Below are 19,244 nucleotides of genomic sequence, written 5' to 3' on the forward strand. Positions count from 1 at the left end.
AGCACAATATATATATAAAAATTTAATGTAATTATTTGTGCGTAAATAAATTAACTTTTAATCAGCTACCAACCTCTTTTATATAGTATAGAAAGTATTGCCGGATAAATATGCAATGTAATAATTGAATTTAAACTCAAGTACACTTATAACTATTTTAAATGGTACTTGAACTTGGATTAACTTATTTTTTGGATGGCTTAACACAAATACTTTTAAATTAGCATGATTTGCAAAATAAAATGCAAATTTAAAATTGTTGTAACTTAACTAAATTAGCTTAAATTGAAAATGTTAGTAACTTTAACCTTAAATACTTTTTATCTATAACATTCACCTTAAGTTACCTCAACTCTATTGAAAAACTAAATTTGCAACCATATTTTTAACTTTATCTTGTGATTTGTATAAATGATTGTAATTGCTATTTAAATTAACTTTAATTTTTTAATCGTAAATTTAGTATGTTTACTTATTTTAAATAGCTGATTTTTCAACTATAAAATACGATTGTGTTTTATTAATTGTTTAACGAAACGTATTGTTCAAGTACTATAAGTATAAATAGTAGTACTAGTAGCCATTAGTTTCTAGCTTCATTATAAAAACTTATTAAAGTGAAAACCGTTTTCATTAAATTTATTTTTATTTAATCAATAAACAAATTGATGCTTGAATATTAGTTTATATCTTATGCATAAGTAAAGAACTTTTGAATACTATACCTAAAACATTTATTAAAATTATTTTATTCATACGCTTACTAAGATAAACCTTTTTTAAAACTCTTATGCAAATTTTTTTCTATTTAGAGTTGCCTATATTTAGCTTGTAAACACAAAAACCTACCAATTAGGTTTATTACCGTAACGTTTACTCGGTACATAAAAAAGTTTAAAGTAGCTTTACAAACAAATTTTTAAGAGCAAAAACCTTCTGACAAAAGTTAAAATAGGTTTCAAAATATTTTTTGGTTTAAGTCTTGTTTTCTTAGTAAAAAAAAACTTAGTTGCCATCTTTTATTCTAAACCAATAAAATTTACTACCGTGAAGAGTTTTACTTCGCTAACACAATACACTATAAAAATTAACAGTACCTTTTACTACCATATAAAGATAGATGCATTTTTCCACACAAAACGAGCATCATTCAAATAAAATTTTGTTGTCTGTAAACATTTATATTGAAAATAAAATGTTATTAGTAAACTTTTGTAGCTAATATATGCTTTCTATGAGTAAAAATTTTCAGTTTGTTTGTGAAAATTTTTACTACACTAACACAATACACTACCAAAATTTATAGTACGTTTTACTACCATATAAAGCTAAATGCATTTTACCACACAAAACGAGAAAAAGTTTTAATTAATCTTATTTAACTAAACTTTTTATAAAGTACGTTAAAAAATTAAAAATTTTAAAACCATATAAAACTGATTGCATTTTACCGCATAAAACGATCGTTACTCAAATAAAATTTTTGTTGTCAGTAAAAATTTGTATTAAATATAAAATGATATTAGTAAACTTTTGTAGCCAATATATGCTTTCAGTGAGTAAAAACTTGTTCACTAACACAATAGAAGATAACTAAAAAACTTAGTTTTTAATTCAAATAATATTTAATGCATTATATAACATTAAATTAATATTTATTTATTTCGTCACTTAAACAATACAACAAAAGTATTAAATTGTTCAAAACATTTTATTTCATTAAAAAAAAATTTACAGTATTTATAACACATTTACTTAAATTAAAAGCATGTTGATACTAAATTAAGTAGATAAAATTTAATGTAATTTTAAAGATAAGCCCATCTGTAAAGCAATAAAATAATAAAATACTAAAAAGATACAGCAAACAATTTATGATCAATATTACTAGCAAAAATTTATAAAGTTCGTCATAATAACAATTGTCATATTATATGTGATTACATTCATAGCTATACTAGAGATCACATTAATCTATACTTAAGGTTCATAGTCCGTGTATTTTATTTAAAAATATTTTTTTAGACACAATGTTAGTAAATTTTTTTAATATTTTGTGTTTTTAAATAGAACAAAACTACAGTATGTAGATCTTATTTGCATTAAGTTTTTTTCAAAGAAAAGTTACACACAACAGTGAACTATAGGTGCTTAAAAATACATTTTGAAATTATTTTAGTATTTAAGTATAAGTAAGTATATTTTGAAACAATTTTTCATTTATATTACAATATCGTCTGCGTTTTTATTGCCAAAAATATAGTTCTAGGTTCAGTTTACCTGTCAAACATCTATAATTTATTATCCTTACTTCTCAATAATACAAAAAACATGTAATCTGAACTGTAGTTGTAATTTTGTTTAGCTGTAAAACAATACAAAAATACTTTAAAAAGAATATAAATCAATTTTTAAATATAAAGTAAGTCGTTTGTTAATACAGATCCTAGCGAAGCATGAACAAACATGTTTAGAACTTTTAAAATATTTAAAAATTAAATGATTTAAAATTTGAATTTTTTTGTTATCTAAAATTTGTATAGTGTGCTTTATATAGCCAACATATGATTTTTTTTTTATTCCAGTTAACTAAGATCAATGTAGTATTATAACTTTCTTTTTTATTAGTTTTTACTTTAAATTAGTACAAAATAAACTAACTTTTAAATTAAATTTAAACTACAGTGATAATAGTTTTATTAGAATGTTTTTTAAATATTTTAGCATAGCAAAGCTTATATTTGTACCATGGCGCGCTATACAATTTAATCGTTTGTGAAATTTGTGAAAAAGTTTAATACTTGACCTTGTAAAGAAAACAAAAAGTTTGTATTCACACATAAAAAACAACAAACTTCTTTTTTACACAAAAAAAATAATTTTGATGAACTGGTATTATTACAAATCACTTCCTTTTGGCGCAAATAGTTTCTACGGTTTTGTATCAACATAACTTTTACTGAAATGAATACTTAAAACTTTATAAAATTTCTATATTTAACGCCTAATAAAAATTTAAGTTTTTTACAGAATTTTTTTACTAGATTTAATCTTCTTAACCTCTATTGTATTAAACATATAAGAATTACTGTTTGAGCAAAAATATAGTTATATTTTGTTTTAATTACTTTTATTAGAAATTTTTAAAGTGTTATTCTTTACTCATAAAAAGTTATTTTATATTACACGCTTACTACTTTAAAGTAATTTTTTTGTTTTAGGAAACAGTTTGAATCATTTAAACAAAAAATTTGTAGAGATCTTTAACGCTAAAAAAATTTTTTTACTTATCTTTTAAAACAAATGTAATTTAAGTCTTAGTATCAATTTAAGTTTTATTTTAAAATAACAAATTATTTGATTAACATACTTAAAGTACAAAATCGATATAATTTTAATTTAATCTTATAATAACTTAACAATATATTATTTAAACGATTAACAACTTTTAACAGTTGTAATCAGTTTTCTTAAAAAATAACTGTAAAATATAATTTTTTTTGAAAAAAACTTTATTTTAAACCACGCTTTCATAAATTCTTTACTGATAAAATAAGTTTTACTAACTGTCAAAATTGACGTAATTTTTGATTGAATGCAGTTGTAAAAGTTTTTAAGTTTATTTTTGACGTAAAACTTATGCCCCATGCGATTATTCAGTTTTATTTAATACAAATATTTTATAACTGCTAAAATACTTCATTGCTAGCATTTTTTTTTAATATTAGCTTTAATCGACACATAAAAAAGACAACCTAAACTTCTTTATAAATACTTATTTAATCATACAAATTAGGTTTATTATAAAAATACCTAATATCATGCTTAAACAAGATGTATTTAACTGATTTAAAATGATAAATAAAAACTATTTAATTTTTTTATTCACTAAAAGGTTTCGCACCAAAAAAGATTTTTCGTAAAAAAATCACTATGAACCAGTTTAAATAGTTGAATAAATATGGATAGACCTTTTAAGTAGTAGAGTACTTTTATGTTGTGTTTTGTTTAATAAAAATTCAGTGATTAGTGATTTTCACGAACTTTTTTTAGCAAGATAGTTTTCAATATTAAAATAAAATCTAAATGATGTTAAATTAGCTTATTTTTTATATAAAAGTTTTTAGTAACTATACAAAAAGTTCCAAAGAAGAATACAACAATTTTTGACACCACCTTTTACGATAAAATATTCAAGTTAAACTTGATTGACTTTAAAAGCGAACAGCAGTTTTAAACAGCAACAAAAAAAGCTTCAAAAGTGATAGATAAAACTAATTAATTATTTAGTTATTACATTGAAATATTTTAATTTGTTTGCTTTGTACTTTAGCCGTCAATTAAAAGATTAAAAAGATTAAACAACTTTTAAAGTATACTGAAACCCGAAAACTTATAATTTCTAACTTGCTTTAGATAGTTTATTTTATGAATAACCCTAAAACTTTTAATATTGTTACCTTATAACAACATTATACTTTTTATTTATATATTTATTTTTAAACAATACTTGGGCTTATGTGTTCATGTGCTATTGGTAGTGTTTTAGATATAAATTTGCAAAAGTTTTAAAATTAACAACCAACCTAAACTAATTTCATTAATATTACATAAATATTTATGCAAACTACGAAAAAAAAAACGGCAAAACTATTAAAAACTTACGAGCAATAAAAAAAATTTATTTAGTTTTGAAAATGTTATGTTAGTTTATCATAAACTTTAGTTTTGAAAGTAAAAACTTCAAAAGGTAAATATATTGTTTATTTAACGTAATACAACAAACTTATAATATACTATAACTGTAATAGAAGATCGTACAACTAAACAATTATATCGACATGACTTTAGAATTATTTTAAATGACTTATCCTTTGAGTTCAGTTTGCCTAGAATTTTTGAAACCCTTTAAATTACAAAAATTACTTCTAGTAGTCATTAAAAACGATCCTAATAATTCTAAAAGTATTTTGTTTTACTTTGATCACGTACCTGACACGATTGTGACGTAACAAATCTGTAATGACATCATAAGAAGTATTATGTACAATGAGCTGCTACCTTGGCGGTCGTGACCTTTAGAGTAAAATAAAACATAAAACAAACTAACGATTTATGCCTATATTTATCTTTAAGAAATTTTGTTTTTTCTGTTGCTAGTATATACTATACTAAATATAATTTAATATTTCAAAGTTATTTAAATGATTTAAAGTGCTAACTTTCTTAATAAAATATTCAATTAACATTTTTCAAATTGATGGTCCTTTTAGTTGTCTCATATTTTTAAAAGCTTAAGTCAGTCAAAATTTTAGTGATTTTCTTATAATACCTAAAATAATATCTTCTTTGGATGAATTTGTGGTAGTTTACTAGAAAATCTTTTATTTTTATATTAAAAATACAACTACAATAGGATTTTTTTGTATCGTTGTTACTGCAATATGCTTAAATGAATATTTTTCATATAAAAAAATTATTGACAATCCAAACCCAGTCGGTGATAGTATATTCAAAGAATTACATTTTTGAACAAAAATTTTTGAATGAAAGGATTTGAAAAGAAATAAAAGTTTCTTTTGAAATCTTAATAAAACTTGATTTACAGCTTAGGGTACTGCTTATAATTTGAAAGTTACTTTCACACTATTGAGATACAAATGTATTAGTTTTTTTGAATAAAATGTTTTTATTTTTGGGAAAATATGAATTTAAAAACCTAAAATTTATTTATCTGTAAATTACTAAAAAACTCAATAAGATTACTATTGCTGTTTAGTGCCGTTCAACTATTCGTTCTACATGTTATTTAAACTTTTTTTTTTAATATTTTAAGATTTTAAGACATTTTTTAGTTTGACAGCTTTTAATATATATTTAATTGAGATGAACATAGTTAAGTACATTTAAAATTAGAATTGTAAAACTTCGTGCGATCTTTACAAACAAAGCTGAATTGTTTGAAAATCAAAATTTACTAGTTTTAAATATATAAAAAGAAAACTAAGGATTATCATTAAAGTTTTATTACGTACTCAACAAAGCAAGGAGTATTTTGCCAAAAGTCTGTTATGTTTTAACATGCAAGAGAGCTTATTGACATAACTGCCAATTTTTAACTTACCAACGCTTCAAAGGCTTCGTTAGATTTTATAGCTACTGAATATTAATATTTACTGAGATTTATGCATTATGTCAATTTTTAATGTTTAAAGCAAGTTTTCTTTTTTTATTACGTGCTAAAGTATTTCTAGGTAAAGCCAAAATTTTTATTTGCTTTTTATATCCTTTTGAAAAATAATATTCAGATTGTTGAATGAGTAGTTTTGATTTTTCTAGAATTTTTTAAAGTTTTTACTAAACTAGATATTTCAAACTTACAAATATTAACTGTTATTAATATTTCTTTTTTTATTCAACTCTGAGCTTAGCACATTCTTACTTTTTAATTACTTGAATGATAACGAAGAAACCTTAAAACATTTGTGGGCAACTTTTTTAGTCCGGATGACTTTTAATTGACGCATTTGTTAGTAAAAGTCCATTAAGGTCGCATAATTAAAAAAAAACTTTGAAAACTGAAAAAACTCTACAAAAGTGAACAATTATATTGTGCTTAACTACGTTAAAATTTCTATATTATTTTTTTAAAGTTAAGGCCTTATACTTTAGCTTACTATAGTTTTAAACAAGTTTTGAAATGTGTAAGTATTAAGCACAAAGTTAAAATAGATTCTTAGAATATTTTTAGCAGATGTTTTTTGTTATATTTTTTATTAACTCAAACTTTTTATCAAAAACTTTGTTAAACTTACTCTCAAAGTTTCAATAACAAAATGATTAATTACTCTAGAGGTATCGTTCATTAGTCATTAAAACTTTTTAAAACATTTTAATTATTTTAGAAATAACAAATTACCGAAACCAATTTATTAACACCTGTCAAAAATTTCTAAGGTTGGAATTTGTTTATTATTTTCTAAATAAACACTCGCTGACTTAGATAACAATAGTTAAAAGAACACCATAAAAATCATTACTAAGTAGTTTAAATTTTTTATCTTATTAGGATTATGAGACAGAAATTATATACAACTATAAAAAAGGCAATAAATGTTATTATAATTGTCAATTGAAATTAGTAGAGATATTTAAGTCTTTTATGAAGTTAAATAAAAACAGTGATTAAAGTCTACTCTTGTTTATACAAAATTACAATAAAGTAAAAAAGCTCCAACTCTTATTTTTTTAAACGGTTAAGATAATTTGTTTTCAACATAATAATTTAAATACTACCAAATAATTTAGTTTAGAAACAATCAAAAACAGTTAGTAAGTTTTTAAAAGACATAGAACTAAAACACAATACAGAATAGCACACTTTGATTTTCAAAAAAAAATCTAAGAAAATTTACGCATATTTTAACAATGACTACATTTGACTCATAATATTTATTTCTTAAATATTACAAGTTAGATACAAGTATGTAACGAATTTCTAAATCAATCAATCATAAAGTAAGCTTGCTAAAATATTTTAAACATGATGTAATAGAGATTTAGTTTACGTTCTATAGGCGTAATGAAGAATGCTTAAATTACTTGAACATTCTTTGAGTTTTGTTCAAAATACTATTATTAGATGAAAAACTAAAGGTATTAAAAAGATATTCTTGCTAATTTAAACATTTTTAAAAACAAAATTAATAATTTTGGTTTTTGTTTACTCAGTTAGTTTTTGTGTTTTTATAAATTGTAAAATAATACTTTCTCTATTACTAAGATAACAATTTCATCATTAAGGTTTTTTTATAAGCTCTTTTCAAACAGAATTTCAAAATCAATTGCAGTTTGCAATATAATATTGTTAAAACAATTGGTTTAAAATATGCTGAAAAAAAAATATCGTGACGTAATATGGAGTTTTGATTTTTTTGCTTAATTTTAAGTCAATAATGCTAATAAAAATATAAAAATTTTATTTGTTTCTTTTTTGCGGGATCTTTTTGAGCTTTATTCGAGACTGTAAATAAGAGCAGTGTAAATAGTGAGCAGAGATATATTTAAACTATATCTGATATTAAGTTACATTAACGATATTTTTACTGTAAGTTATATTTTGAAACCAAGCATCTTTTAAACTACTACATTTAGATTTTAATGTACTGTAGAAATTAATTCATTACCTAAGTTAATTCTAACAAATTGGGGTATTCAAGTAATTCAACAAACATAGTTTTAAAAGTTAATACATAAGACAGTATTCATTAAATATATAAACTTAAAGATACATGTTTGAAAGTATCAATTCTTAAAACATTAACTTTTTTCAAATTAGTCAAATAAAAATTTAAAGTTTACAAGTAGCAACGCTACAACTAAATTTAAAACTACCTAAACTGGTAATTTAAACGAAAATAAACTGTATTAACAAATAAAATACCGTAACTTTATTATTGTTAAAACCGATAACTTTAAGAAACATTCAACAATTAAAAATGAACCTTTTTTAAATCTACAATATTTAAACTAAAAGAATTATTCGTTATTTTAAGTACACAATTACAGTTTACAATAGTTTTAAAGGTCGACAGTCGTATAAAAACTAACCTAACATTGCCTTGAGACAAGTTTGAATCAAAGTAAAAATTTTTCGTAAAACTCAAGTGCTGAAAGATTTTAAAATTACTAAACTACTATAAATTTAAGCTATTAAATCCTAGAAAAAAATTAAGGTTTTTTGTCCTGAAACTAGCTTTTGCATTTTTTGCTAAACATTTGTAAATTAAAAAATATTTATTTTGCCAACTCGTTTTAAGCACAGTTGAAATGAAAATTTATTTTTACTTTAACAGTAAATCCTTAGTAAATTTAACTATAAACAAAACGAATCAGTTTAACTTGTTGTTTCGTATGCATTGGTAACACAGCTGTATCATTACTAATTTATTTGTAAATATTTTAACCAAATTAAACAACTTTACAAAAACGCAAAATGAATATCTTGCAGTTTATTAGTTTAGTTTAGTAATAACAGTAATTTAAGCTGAATGTGTCAAAAGTTTTTAACTAGGTTGTGTAATAAAAAATGCTTCATATACCAAACGATATTACTACAAAAGTAATTTATACATATTTTTGTCTAAAACTAACAAATAGTACTTTTGTTTTTAAAATGTATACTCTGTAACAAATTGCACATTAATTCCCATATTGTAAACTTATTTTGAGATTACTTTGATTAATAATATTAGCTTATAAAACAAACACTCTTAAATATATCTATAAAAGTATAACTAGTGTTTCTAAAAACAATTTATTATGACAGGTGCAAAAAAAAATTAAACAAAATGTAATTTTGAGTTTACGAATTATAAACTATTTAATAAATTAAAATACTTATAGATTCTATAAAAAAAAAATTTAAATGTTCTTTAAATTTGTTTTAACATTTTATCAGTCTATGTTTATCATTTAGAATTAAGTAGCTTTTAATCGAATAACATTTTCAATGACAGTCACTTTTATTTGAAGATAGATTAGAATTTTTTATTTAATGTATCTTTATTCAATTAAGTATAATTTTTTTAAACGTAAAATTAAAAATACCATATGGTAAGTACGTAATCTAATTAGAAAACTAACTTTTAATAAATAGCTCAAGCTGATTAAACAATTTTGTTTTAACTTCAGTGTTTAAAGCCTAGTAAACACTTGAACAAAACTAATTGCAGCTCGATTGTTTTAAGCTTAGTTGTTTGTTTAGTAATAAAAAGTAAGCACAAAAACTTAAAGGACTTAAAAGGAAATAAGTGAAATATATATATGTAACTATCTTTTTATAGTTTTTATAGGTTTCTAGTATAACAAATAAAACCGAACCAGTTTATAATACAAATAATTTACTTTATGATTCTTTATAAAACTTAATATAACTAAAAGGTGACATATTAGAATTGATCCATTCATAAAACATAAGCAAGAATTTAAACTAAAATGTGTGTACAAAATTTTCTGAGTTAAGACAATTCATAAACTATAAATTTATTAATCCAAGTTTGTATGTTTATATCTCAGTATACTTTGTAGTTATTTTATAAGTAGAACTAACAAGTAAAATTTGATATGTTTATTTTCTTATTTGATACATTTACTAAGTTTTGTTTACAAACACGTTTTTTTTTTCAAATTATTTTTATCTCAGTAGTATATAGACCTACAATTCGAACTATAACCCTTAAGTTCAAAAAGTTTAAAAATCCGAAAAATATAGTCAAATAAATTTATTAAGTTAATACTGCAAAACATTTTAACAAAATAAACGTTTTTGTTTATATTAATATTTTAAAGATGATATATAGTTAAGATCATTCTAAAATATTATAAATCGCTACTTAAGTTAATAAAAACATTTCTACACATCGAATCAAATATAAAAACATTAAACTACTGACCTTTGTCTGTTTTTTAAGTAAAACACAGTGTTTTGAACATGTTTTTTTAATAAAAAGTTATGATATAATTCATAGTATATTTGTAAGTTCTAAAATACAAAATATTTGCTTAATTTAAATTATACTTTATTTCAAAACAATAAGCAACATAGTTTAGGACACAAAAAAGACTATTTTCGCAAACTTAATTATGTTGATGAAATATAGAATAGTGATTAGAATAAAAAATCGAAAAATATAAAAGGAATACTTCAGAAATAATATAGTTTGGCACTATAAAAAATCAAGTACATCAATGGAATTTTACTAAAGTGATTTTCCCATAATACATGTAGTTATGCTTTATAAACAAGCACTGCTTTAAAATTTAATTATTAGTTAAATCAAAGACAAGTATTTTGTCGATAGTACTTGAACTTGAATAGGAGATCCTTAAATTTTTCTATTTACGTATTTTTCACATTGAATTTATAAACAGATTTTTATAAGAAGCTGCCCAATAAAAAGGCATACAAATTTTAAGTAACTACAACTATCTGTTTCAGTTTTCTATTTTCATTTACTTTAAAACTTTCCACTTAAGTTTTTTTTTTTACTTGTTTTTTAATATTTTGTTTGAAGCTAAACCACATTTTACTCATATACAAAAGATTTAACAAATTTAAAAACAAATATGCTTGGTTTACTTAAGACCATAAGTTTGTTAGTATCATCATAAGTAACATATTATAATTGAGTAAGTATGTTGCTGCAGAATCATAACGACTTCATTTTAGATATGAATAAATTTCTTGTGTAATTCAGGACTTATGCTAATAAACACTGTAAAAAGTTTCAGATAAAGCTTTCAAGAAAGCAACAAAGAATAGTCATAAGTTTAATGATATGAAACAAGTAAGTTATAGTTACAACAGTTAAGTGTGGTGATTATTTGAAAAATTAAAGTCAATACATAGACTAGTTGAGTAATCAAGTTTTTAAAGTGTTTTAAACAAGCTAGAAACCCATCAACAATATCTTATAAGTAGCAACTTTTAACAAAATTAAAAAATACAGTTTACGAAAAGACGTTGACAAAAAAATAAAGTATGGCAGTTTAAGTTCAAACTAAAACTTATCTTTTCCTAATGAGCTTAAAACAAACAACATGTCAATTTTAATACTTTAACGGTTTTAATAATGCAAAAAAGTTTATGAGGAAGTTTTAAAATATTAAAGACTAAAAGCTGTCGAGTTAAATAATTTATAATTGCACTCAAAATTTAAGACAAAATTTGTTTATTTTAGCACACAAACGTTTTAAACATTTAAGTATTATATACTTTTAAATTACTTAGTAATAGCTGTTTTTTATCGTACCACGTATTTTATGTTTTGACTAAATTTATTTTTCAAGTTCTTAAAAAAACAAGAACTGATTAGCTTTAAACTTCCTGCTTATTATACTAATCTACTTTTAAAAAATCTAATTTTATCGAAAACAATTTTGTGATAACACTGACAGGTGTTAATAAAACGGTAGAAAAACATAAGCACTAAACTAATAAAAAAAAAGCATTAAACTTTTAACCCAAAACTTTTATTTTATTTTGGTTGGTAGAATATGTTTAATCAATTGGATTTTAGTTAGTTTTATAAAAGTTTGAAACTATTGTTTATTTTTTCTAGTTAGTAAAGATTAGGTTGTTAATATATATATACTTAATTCTTTTAAAAGTTATTCATTATTTATAAACATCATCATAACCACATATGAAACTAGTAATAAAGTTCTTCCCAAACTTTATCATATTATATAAAAAAAACTTTTTTTTTTTGTCTGCCGTACTATATTATTTAATAATCATTGCAAAAGCAAAAAAAAAGCGCTTAAAAATGTTGGTCCTAGGACCTGGTAAACAAAAACTGTTTGGATGAATTTTAATGGTTGTCCATGGCTTACAGTAACTTTCTTTTTAATGTTTTATAAAATGCTGATATTATCTTTTATTCACGGACTAATTGATTACCCTAGAGTTTATATCTTTTTTTTTTTGAAATAACAAATCACCGAAACTAATTTATTAACACCTGTCAAAAAAGTGCGTCTGTGGAATTTTCGATCAAATGCATAAACACGTGTTTAATTATCTTGTGCTTAAACTGATAATTGGTCACAGTAAAATAAAATAACAGTTTTGTTTGTAAGTTTTTTTAAAACATAATATTTTATATAAATTTGCAAACTTTAATGGTTAATATAGTTTGTACTTATTTATAGATGTAGAAATAGTTTGAAAAAGCAAGTATTAACAAAGACAATCAGTTGTTATTTAAACTTGCAGTATTAGATTTTTAAACGGGCTTCGAAATAAAACTTGATATAAACACCACAAAAAAAAAAACTATATAATGCAATATTCGAACATTTTGATTAAATTTTCAAGGATATAATTCGAAATGAAATATAACTATTTTTTAGATAATGTTTTTTTAAGCTTAAAACTGATTTGTAAACTTAACACACTTTTATGTCAAAAGCGTAAGTTATATTAAAACATCATAAGTTATTAGGGTTTAAAAATAAATACATAAAAGGTTAAGTTGTTATCAATTATATTTACAGTGTCAATTAAATATTTTTTAAACTTTAAGATATTAATCCTATTAGTCATAGTAAGTCAGATTGAAATTATGCGTAAAATTACTTAATTTTAATTGATATACTAAAAACATTACACCCAATGTTAGAAAAAAAACTTTTTTTATATTTTATACTGTTAGTTTATTTCAGTGCTTCTGAACCTTTTTTTAGTGGCGGAACCCTTTTCCAAAGTTAAACTTTTCCGCGGAACCCCTAATTTAATTTTACATAAAATGTTTAATATAATATTTCCTTCAAAAAACAAAAAAAATTTCAGTGAAAAACAATTTTTTTTGCAAAACTATATCATTGTTAGAAATCATACCAATTGTAATAGTATTAAGTCGAGTCAAACTCAAAGTGCGCCAGAGGCAATATGTTTTTTATGATTCTATAATAAATAAACTAAAACAAACATGATTAATCTCAACGTCATAAAAATATTTCCTTGCCTAATAAAAACAAAATGAGAGCTACAAACAATAACGAAATGAACATGAACCTAATCGAATTAACAGATTACTTTAAAAAACGGGTAAGATGCCTAACGAAAAATAAATAAAAAACATTTAGTGCGAAACTTGAACTTGTCTCTTAGCAACAATGGATTTTGGATAAACTGTGACGGAGACAGGCAGATAAGGTAGGAGTCAGCATACAGTCCCTTTGCTTCGCATTAATGTTTGTTACATGCGAAAAGCTGGACTCGCAAAGATAAGTGGTGGTGAATGGTAAAGAAATTTTACTGCACGCTTTGCTAAGACGGGGTACTCTGAAATTGCACATATCCAAAAATCTAAAAGCTCCTTTCCTTTAAATTACTATCTTAAGATAGTTGCAGCAATCCGTTTTCTGTATCTGTAGGAAGATTCACTTCTTCTGAAGCAATATCACACATAAAAGGAATAAAAATCCATAAATTTCCGATGCAAACATCTTCAGGAAAATATTGTTTAAATTTTATAGACAAAAGATCAAGGTGGTTGTATATTTCGTCAGAGAAGTTGAATTCTATGCATTTTTCATGGGCCTCATCAAACCGGTGAAACATCGCAAAACTAACATTGCCAACCTTTTTCTTCCAAAAGTTAATTCCATTTTTAAACGCCTCAATCTTGTCTGTCATGACAAAAATGGAATTTTGCTTCCCTTGCATGCTTAAGTTCAAAGCTTTCAATTCTTCGATAATATCGGTGAGATAAGCTAGTCTGGCCAAAAAAACATCATCTTTAAAGAACTTCACTAATTCTCAGCCTTCGTCTTTAAGAAAGGTGAACACCTTCTTCTTTAATTCAACGACACGAACCAGTGTCCGCCCCTTCGACAGCCAGCAAACTTCGTTGTGATAAAGAAGTCGCAGATGGTCAGCATCTAAACTTTCACAAAGTTCTTTTAATCATCTGGCCTTTGTGTCTCTTTTCTTTATAAAATTAACAGTTTTAATCGACGCTGAGAGAACTTCTTGTAAACAAGAAGGAAGATGTTTTGTTGCCAAATTTTCTCTATGTAAAAAACAATGTATCCATTTAGCTTCAACTGCTTTATCCTTCATTTTCCTCACTACACCATTTTTGGACCCAGTCATAGACGCTGCACCGTCAGTGCAAATGCCGACACATTTATTCAACTCTAAACCCTTGCTGATAAAATAATTTTCGACACATTTCATTACTTCAACAGAAGTTGTTTTTGTGGGTAATTCTCCACAAAATAATATATCTTTGTTGAATCCTTCCTGCCCACAATATCTAACAAAAACGAGTAACAAGGCTTTGCCGCTTACGTCAGTAGACTCGTCTAGTTGCTCAGCATAAAATAGGTTTATGACAACTTTTATGTGTTCCATTTTTTTAAAGTTTTATGATTTATGTTTTTTTTTTTCTTTCAAATTTATTTCTTAAATTTCGAAAGGCTTTGCGGAACCCCTGAGAGGCGTCGCGGAACCCTAGGGTTCCGCGGAACCCCATTTCAGAAGCACTGGTTTATTTTATATCTATATATTGTTCAGAAACTTCTAAACAGTTTTTGATGTAGATGTATGTAATTTTAATTCCAACTAACAAACTAAAACCCTTCAAATTATTTATCATACTAAAAATACCGACTTTATTTTTACTTTTAGAAAACTTTAATTAGATCGAACGACTTAATAAAATCAAGTATAAAGTTTATATATAGTGGAAAATTGCTTTGAAAAGCTTAGACTTCACTTTAATATAAACATGTTTTTAAATAGTATTTAAAAAATTATTTTGTTGGTAAAGCAATACAGCTGTATTGTGTTAAAAATATATAAATTTGTGGTTTACACATTTTAATCCATTATACCACATCATTTAATACTTTAGTTTCAGGTTTTAACAATATTATAATTTAAAAAGCTTACACTTGTATTTATAACAACATCATCTTTAAAAATAGTCTGTTTATTTGGTTTAAACTTTCTATTTTTAACTTTTTGTTAAATGCTTTGTAAAATCAACCTTGTATCTTTAGTTTTAATCTTCATAAACAACACTTGCTAAAGTAGGTGAATAAACTTTTACTTTGATTGACGGCAGGTGTAAGAAATAAAGTTTACACAAAAATAAACTTATTATGGTTTTCACATTATAATCTGATATACCACATTTTTGACTTTGTATATACAAATATATGTGTAAAAATTATTAATTTATTCAAATATTTGTAACTATTGTTGAAATAAAATAAGCACAAGTATTTGTTATAACATACTCAAAATTATATTTTAGGTGCAAAATTACTATTAACTTGTAACAAACCAAGAAAAACAGCAAAACTTACATTGAAATTTCAAACATTCAGTCCAAATCCCAAAGGTTTGGTTTTCTACCCTGGAGAGTCTTACTACCTTATGTGTAAGTATTCCAATATATACTAAGTTTAATCAAAACCTATTAATACATGTTTTTTCTTAAACACCATGTTTGTCATTTATTAACTTTTATTTTATTATTTTCAAAAACTAGTTATATAACAATTTAAATTTTAAAAACATTGTATTAACTGAAACTTAAAACATTGTTTATCTTTATTTTAACAAAGGTTTATAAAATGTTTAGTAAATGCTTATGTATAAATTTAAAGTAAAAAAATTATGATTTTTTTTTAAATAGTTTTAATTTAACAAAATACTTTAATAAAATGCTAAACATTTTTAACTAGGTTGTTACTATTTCTTAAGTTATATGGAGTTAACATTACATCATATAACATTTCAAACTTGCATATTTTATAATAAAGACTATAATCAATTTTAATCTAAATTAAGCATTAAAATAGTTACTTATTTTATTTTTACAGCTTATACAAACGAAAACAAAGCAGAATATTCCCATCGAGACTGCAACAATAAAATGCGAATGGAAATAAAAGTTTACCCGAAAAAACAACACCACAACTATCAAAAGAAGACAAATGCTATTACCACTGTTGTTAGAAAATCACCAAAATTTTCAGTCACTAAACCAGTTGATAGTGACAATTCAGTTAAAGAAAAAAATATATCGAACTAAGCTGGAGTGTTTAAAGGTTAGCTAAAATATTTAAAAACCTAAAACACAGTTACGAAAAAAAGCTAAACTGAAAAATTAGATAGTGAAAACCAGTTTTTATTAAGTTTTAAACATTATATTGCGTATGATCAACGTCATACAACATAACAAGATAAGGATTTTCGTAGTCAAGTTTAAGTGCTCTTGACAAATTTTTTTCTTTTTGATTTTATTTTATTAAGTTCTTCTTGTTTACTAATTAAGAATTGAACTAAGGAAAACAGAAATACCAATTTTATTATAAAAATACATAACTTTAATAAACTAAAAATAAAAATAATAATGTTTAAAAGTTTTTATAAATTTTATCATTTTGTTCAAAATGAGTTAATAAAGAGAACTAAATTGAAAAACTGTTATAAAAAATTTATATTCATACCTATCAATAAGTTGATATAGCCATAAAATCAAAAAGGAAAAGTAATGTTATATTATAATATAAAAACTAAAACATGAAAGATCATCATAAAAATAATGAATCATGATTTAAAAGTTTTTATATGCATGCGTTACATCAAATTTGAAATTTACAGCCTTAATAGCTGTTTTTCATCAAAATAAAGCTAAAATGACAACTGAAATAACGTTGTTTGAAAAAAGTTTATCAACTGAAAATATTTATACCGCTTACTATTTATTTGATATTTTCAAGTTAAAAGGAATACCAATTTTATTATTCTAAAAGAATATAACATTTTTGTGTTTTTAACAAAATGTTGTTTTCAGGTCGTGACCACCTAGGTAGCAGCTCAACTATGACGTCATCATATATCTTAGTTCTTGTGACGTCAGTACTGACTTACTACGTCACAATTGCCTTCAATACATGACGAAAAGGTGAATTTTGAAAGTTTGAAAATGACGAAAAGATCGAGTGATTCAGAGAATAAATTTTGATTTTTGATATTGTTAGGTTCAAATAGTACAGTGATTAAACAAGCTATAAAAACTGAAAGTTTTTGAAATACATATTTTCAGTTTAAAAATTATTTAATTTTTTAATGGTGATTAAAACACTTTAAAAAGTTATGATAGGAATCAAAAAGATGATAAAAAGTTTCATGTTCACATTTGAAACCTATTTTAAAGCACACTTTATATTTAACTGTGTTATATTCACTCAACAAAAATGATTGTACTTTGGAATAATCAAACATTATTCACTTTTTGTACTAATATTTTTATAATTTTTTTATAACTTGTTGTTTTTTACTGCCAAATTATAGATTTTTAGAATTTAAGAAACTTTAAAAAACATATTTTCTTCCTTAGAAATTTTTAACCGATCTTCATAAGTTTTACAATTAAAACAGTTATTTTTTGTGATTATTATATCAAAACCATGAGTTCTATTTTATTTTTGTAGACATTTTATAATTTTTTTTTTAATGCTATTTCTAATTCTGTTTATTTAGTTATTTTTGACCATTCAATCATATTTTTACTTTTAACTTTTGTAAAAGTCAAATACACAATATAAATATTTTAACAGTGAAGTAACAACTTTACATTTTTTTTTGGTTTTTTAAATTACTATAATTGATTTTTGTTGCTTATTCTTAAAACTACATAAATTATAACTATTGTAATTACTAAAATAAAAAAATCCCATTGAAGAGCTAAACAATTTAAAGTGTTGATTAAGTTAAAATTGACTTTCGATAACTGTTTAATTTTCTTGTGAGTTTGTTAATCTAGTAAAGCTTTTTAATTTTAAATCAGTTGTTATTGATTAAAAAGTAAGTAATTTTATAATAACTTAAATTAAATTTTACTTTTTTATATTCGTTATTTTTTAGATTCGATTTTTATGAGAATGAATACATTCATTTCAAATAATAAACTTAACAAAACTAGTTATTTTTTTATTATAAATTATAACTTTGGAATATTTTCTTAGTCTGATAATATTAAATTTATCTTACATATGATCTGAATGCCACTGTTTGGTAGCAACATGAATATCAGCTACACAATATACAAGTAGTTACTTATAATTTGCTTATACTTTATATTATTTATAATTAAACGAGAAAAGATGCTTAAGGCTTTTTTGTTCTTAAGTTTCCTATTTTAATTATGTTTTTATAGTACAACTTTGTCACATTCTCAAACAACATATTTAATAACATGCAGATATTTTTCACAAGCTCAAACACTTGTTTTGTATACTTATATTTTTAAAATACACTACTACTTTCAAAAGCTGCTTTTGTTTTCGATGTAATCCAAGTATTTTTTAAATTTGACTAAAGATTGCATTATTTTGATTTAAGCTTTATTACAAGTGTTAGAAAAAATGGAAATATAAATTATACAGGTTATTATTAACATGATAATTTTACACACAAGCGAAAACGTCAAAAAAATAAATTTTATTTATATCGCGTCGCATTAAAAGTTTACAAATGTTAAATCTGATAAAATGAAAATGTTTACACAATTGTAATGAAAGTGATTTCGAGAATTTTGATTAGGTAGCTATCGCGTTTAGTGTATAAATTTATAGTTTAAGCCAATAATATTAATGTCTTGTAATCTTGTATCAAAATACACTTTAAAGCTAAAATACGCTTATTAAATTTCAGATTA

At 23.4% G+C, this 19,244-nt stretch overlaps 1 long non-coding RNA gene across 1 annotated transcript; it reads right to left on the bottom strand.

The window, feature by feature from the left end:
• Positions 1–1,097: 1,097 nt before the first annotated feature.
• On the bottom strand, positions 1,098–18,611 carry LOC145833684 (uncharacterized). Its single transcript, XR_014369757.1, has 4 exons — positions 18,578–18,611; positions 15,883–15,975; positions 4,993–5,076; positions 1,098–1,169 (listed from the first exon to the last, which is right to left on the bottom strand). It is a non-coding gene; the product is annotated as an uncharacterized LOC145833684 (long non-coding RNA).
• Between the last annotated feature and the right edge of the window lie 633 nt (positions 18,612–19,244).

This window comes from Thalia democratica, chromosome 4 (assembly GCF_965202585.1).
Source record: "Thalia democratica chromosome 4, ktThaDemo2.hap1.1, whole genome shotgun sequence".
NCBI classification, from domain to species: domain Eukaryota; kingdom Metazoa; phylum Chordata; class Thaliacea; order Salpida; family Salpidae; genus Thalia; species Thalia democratica.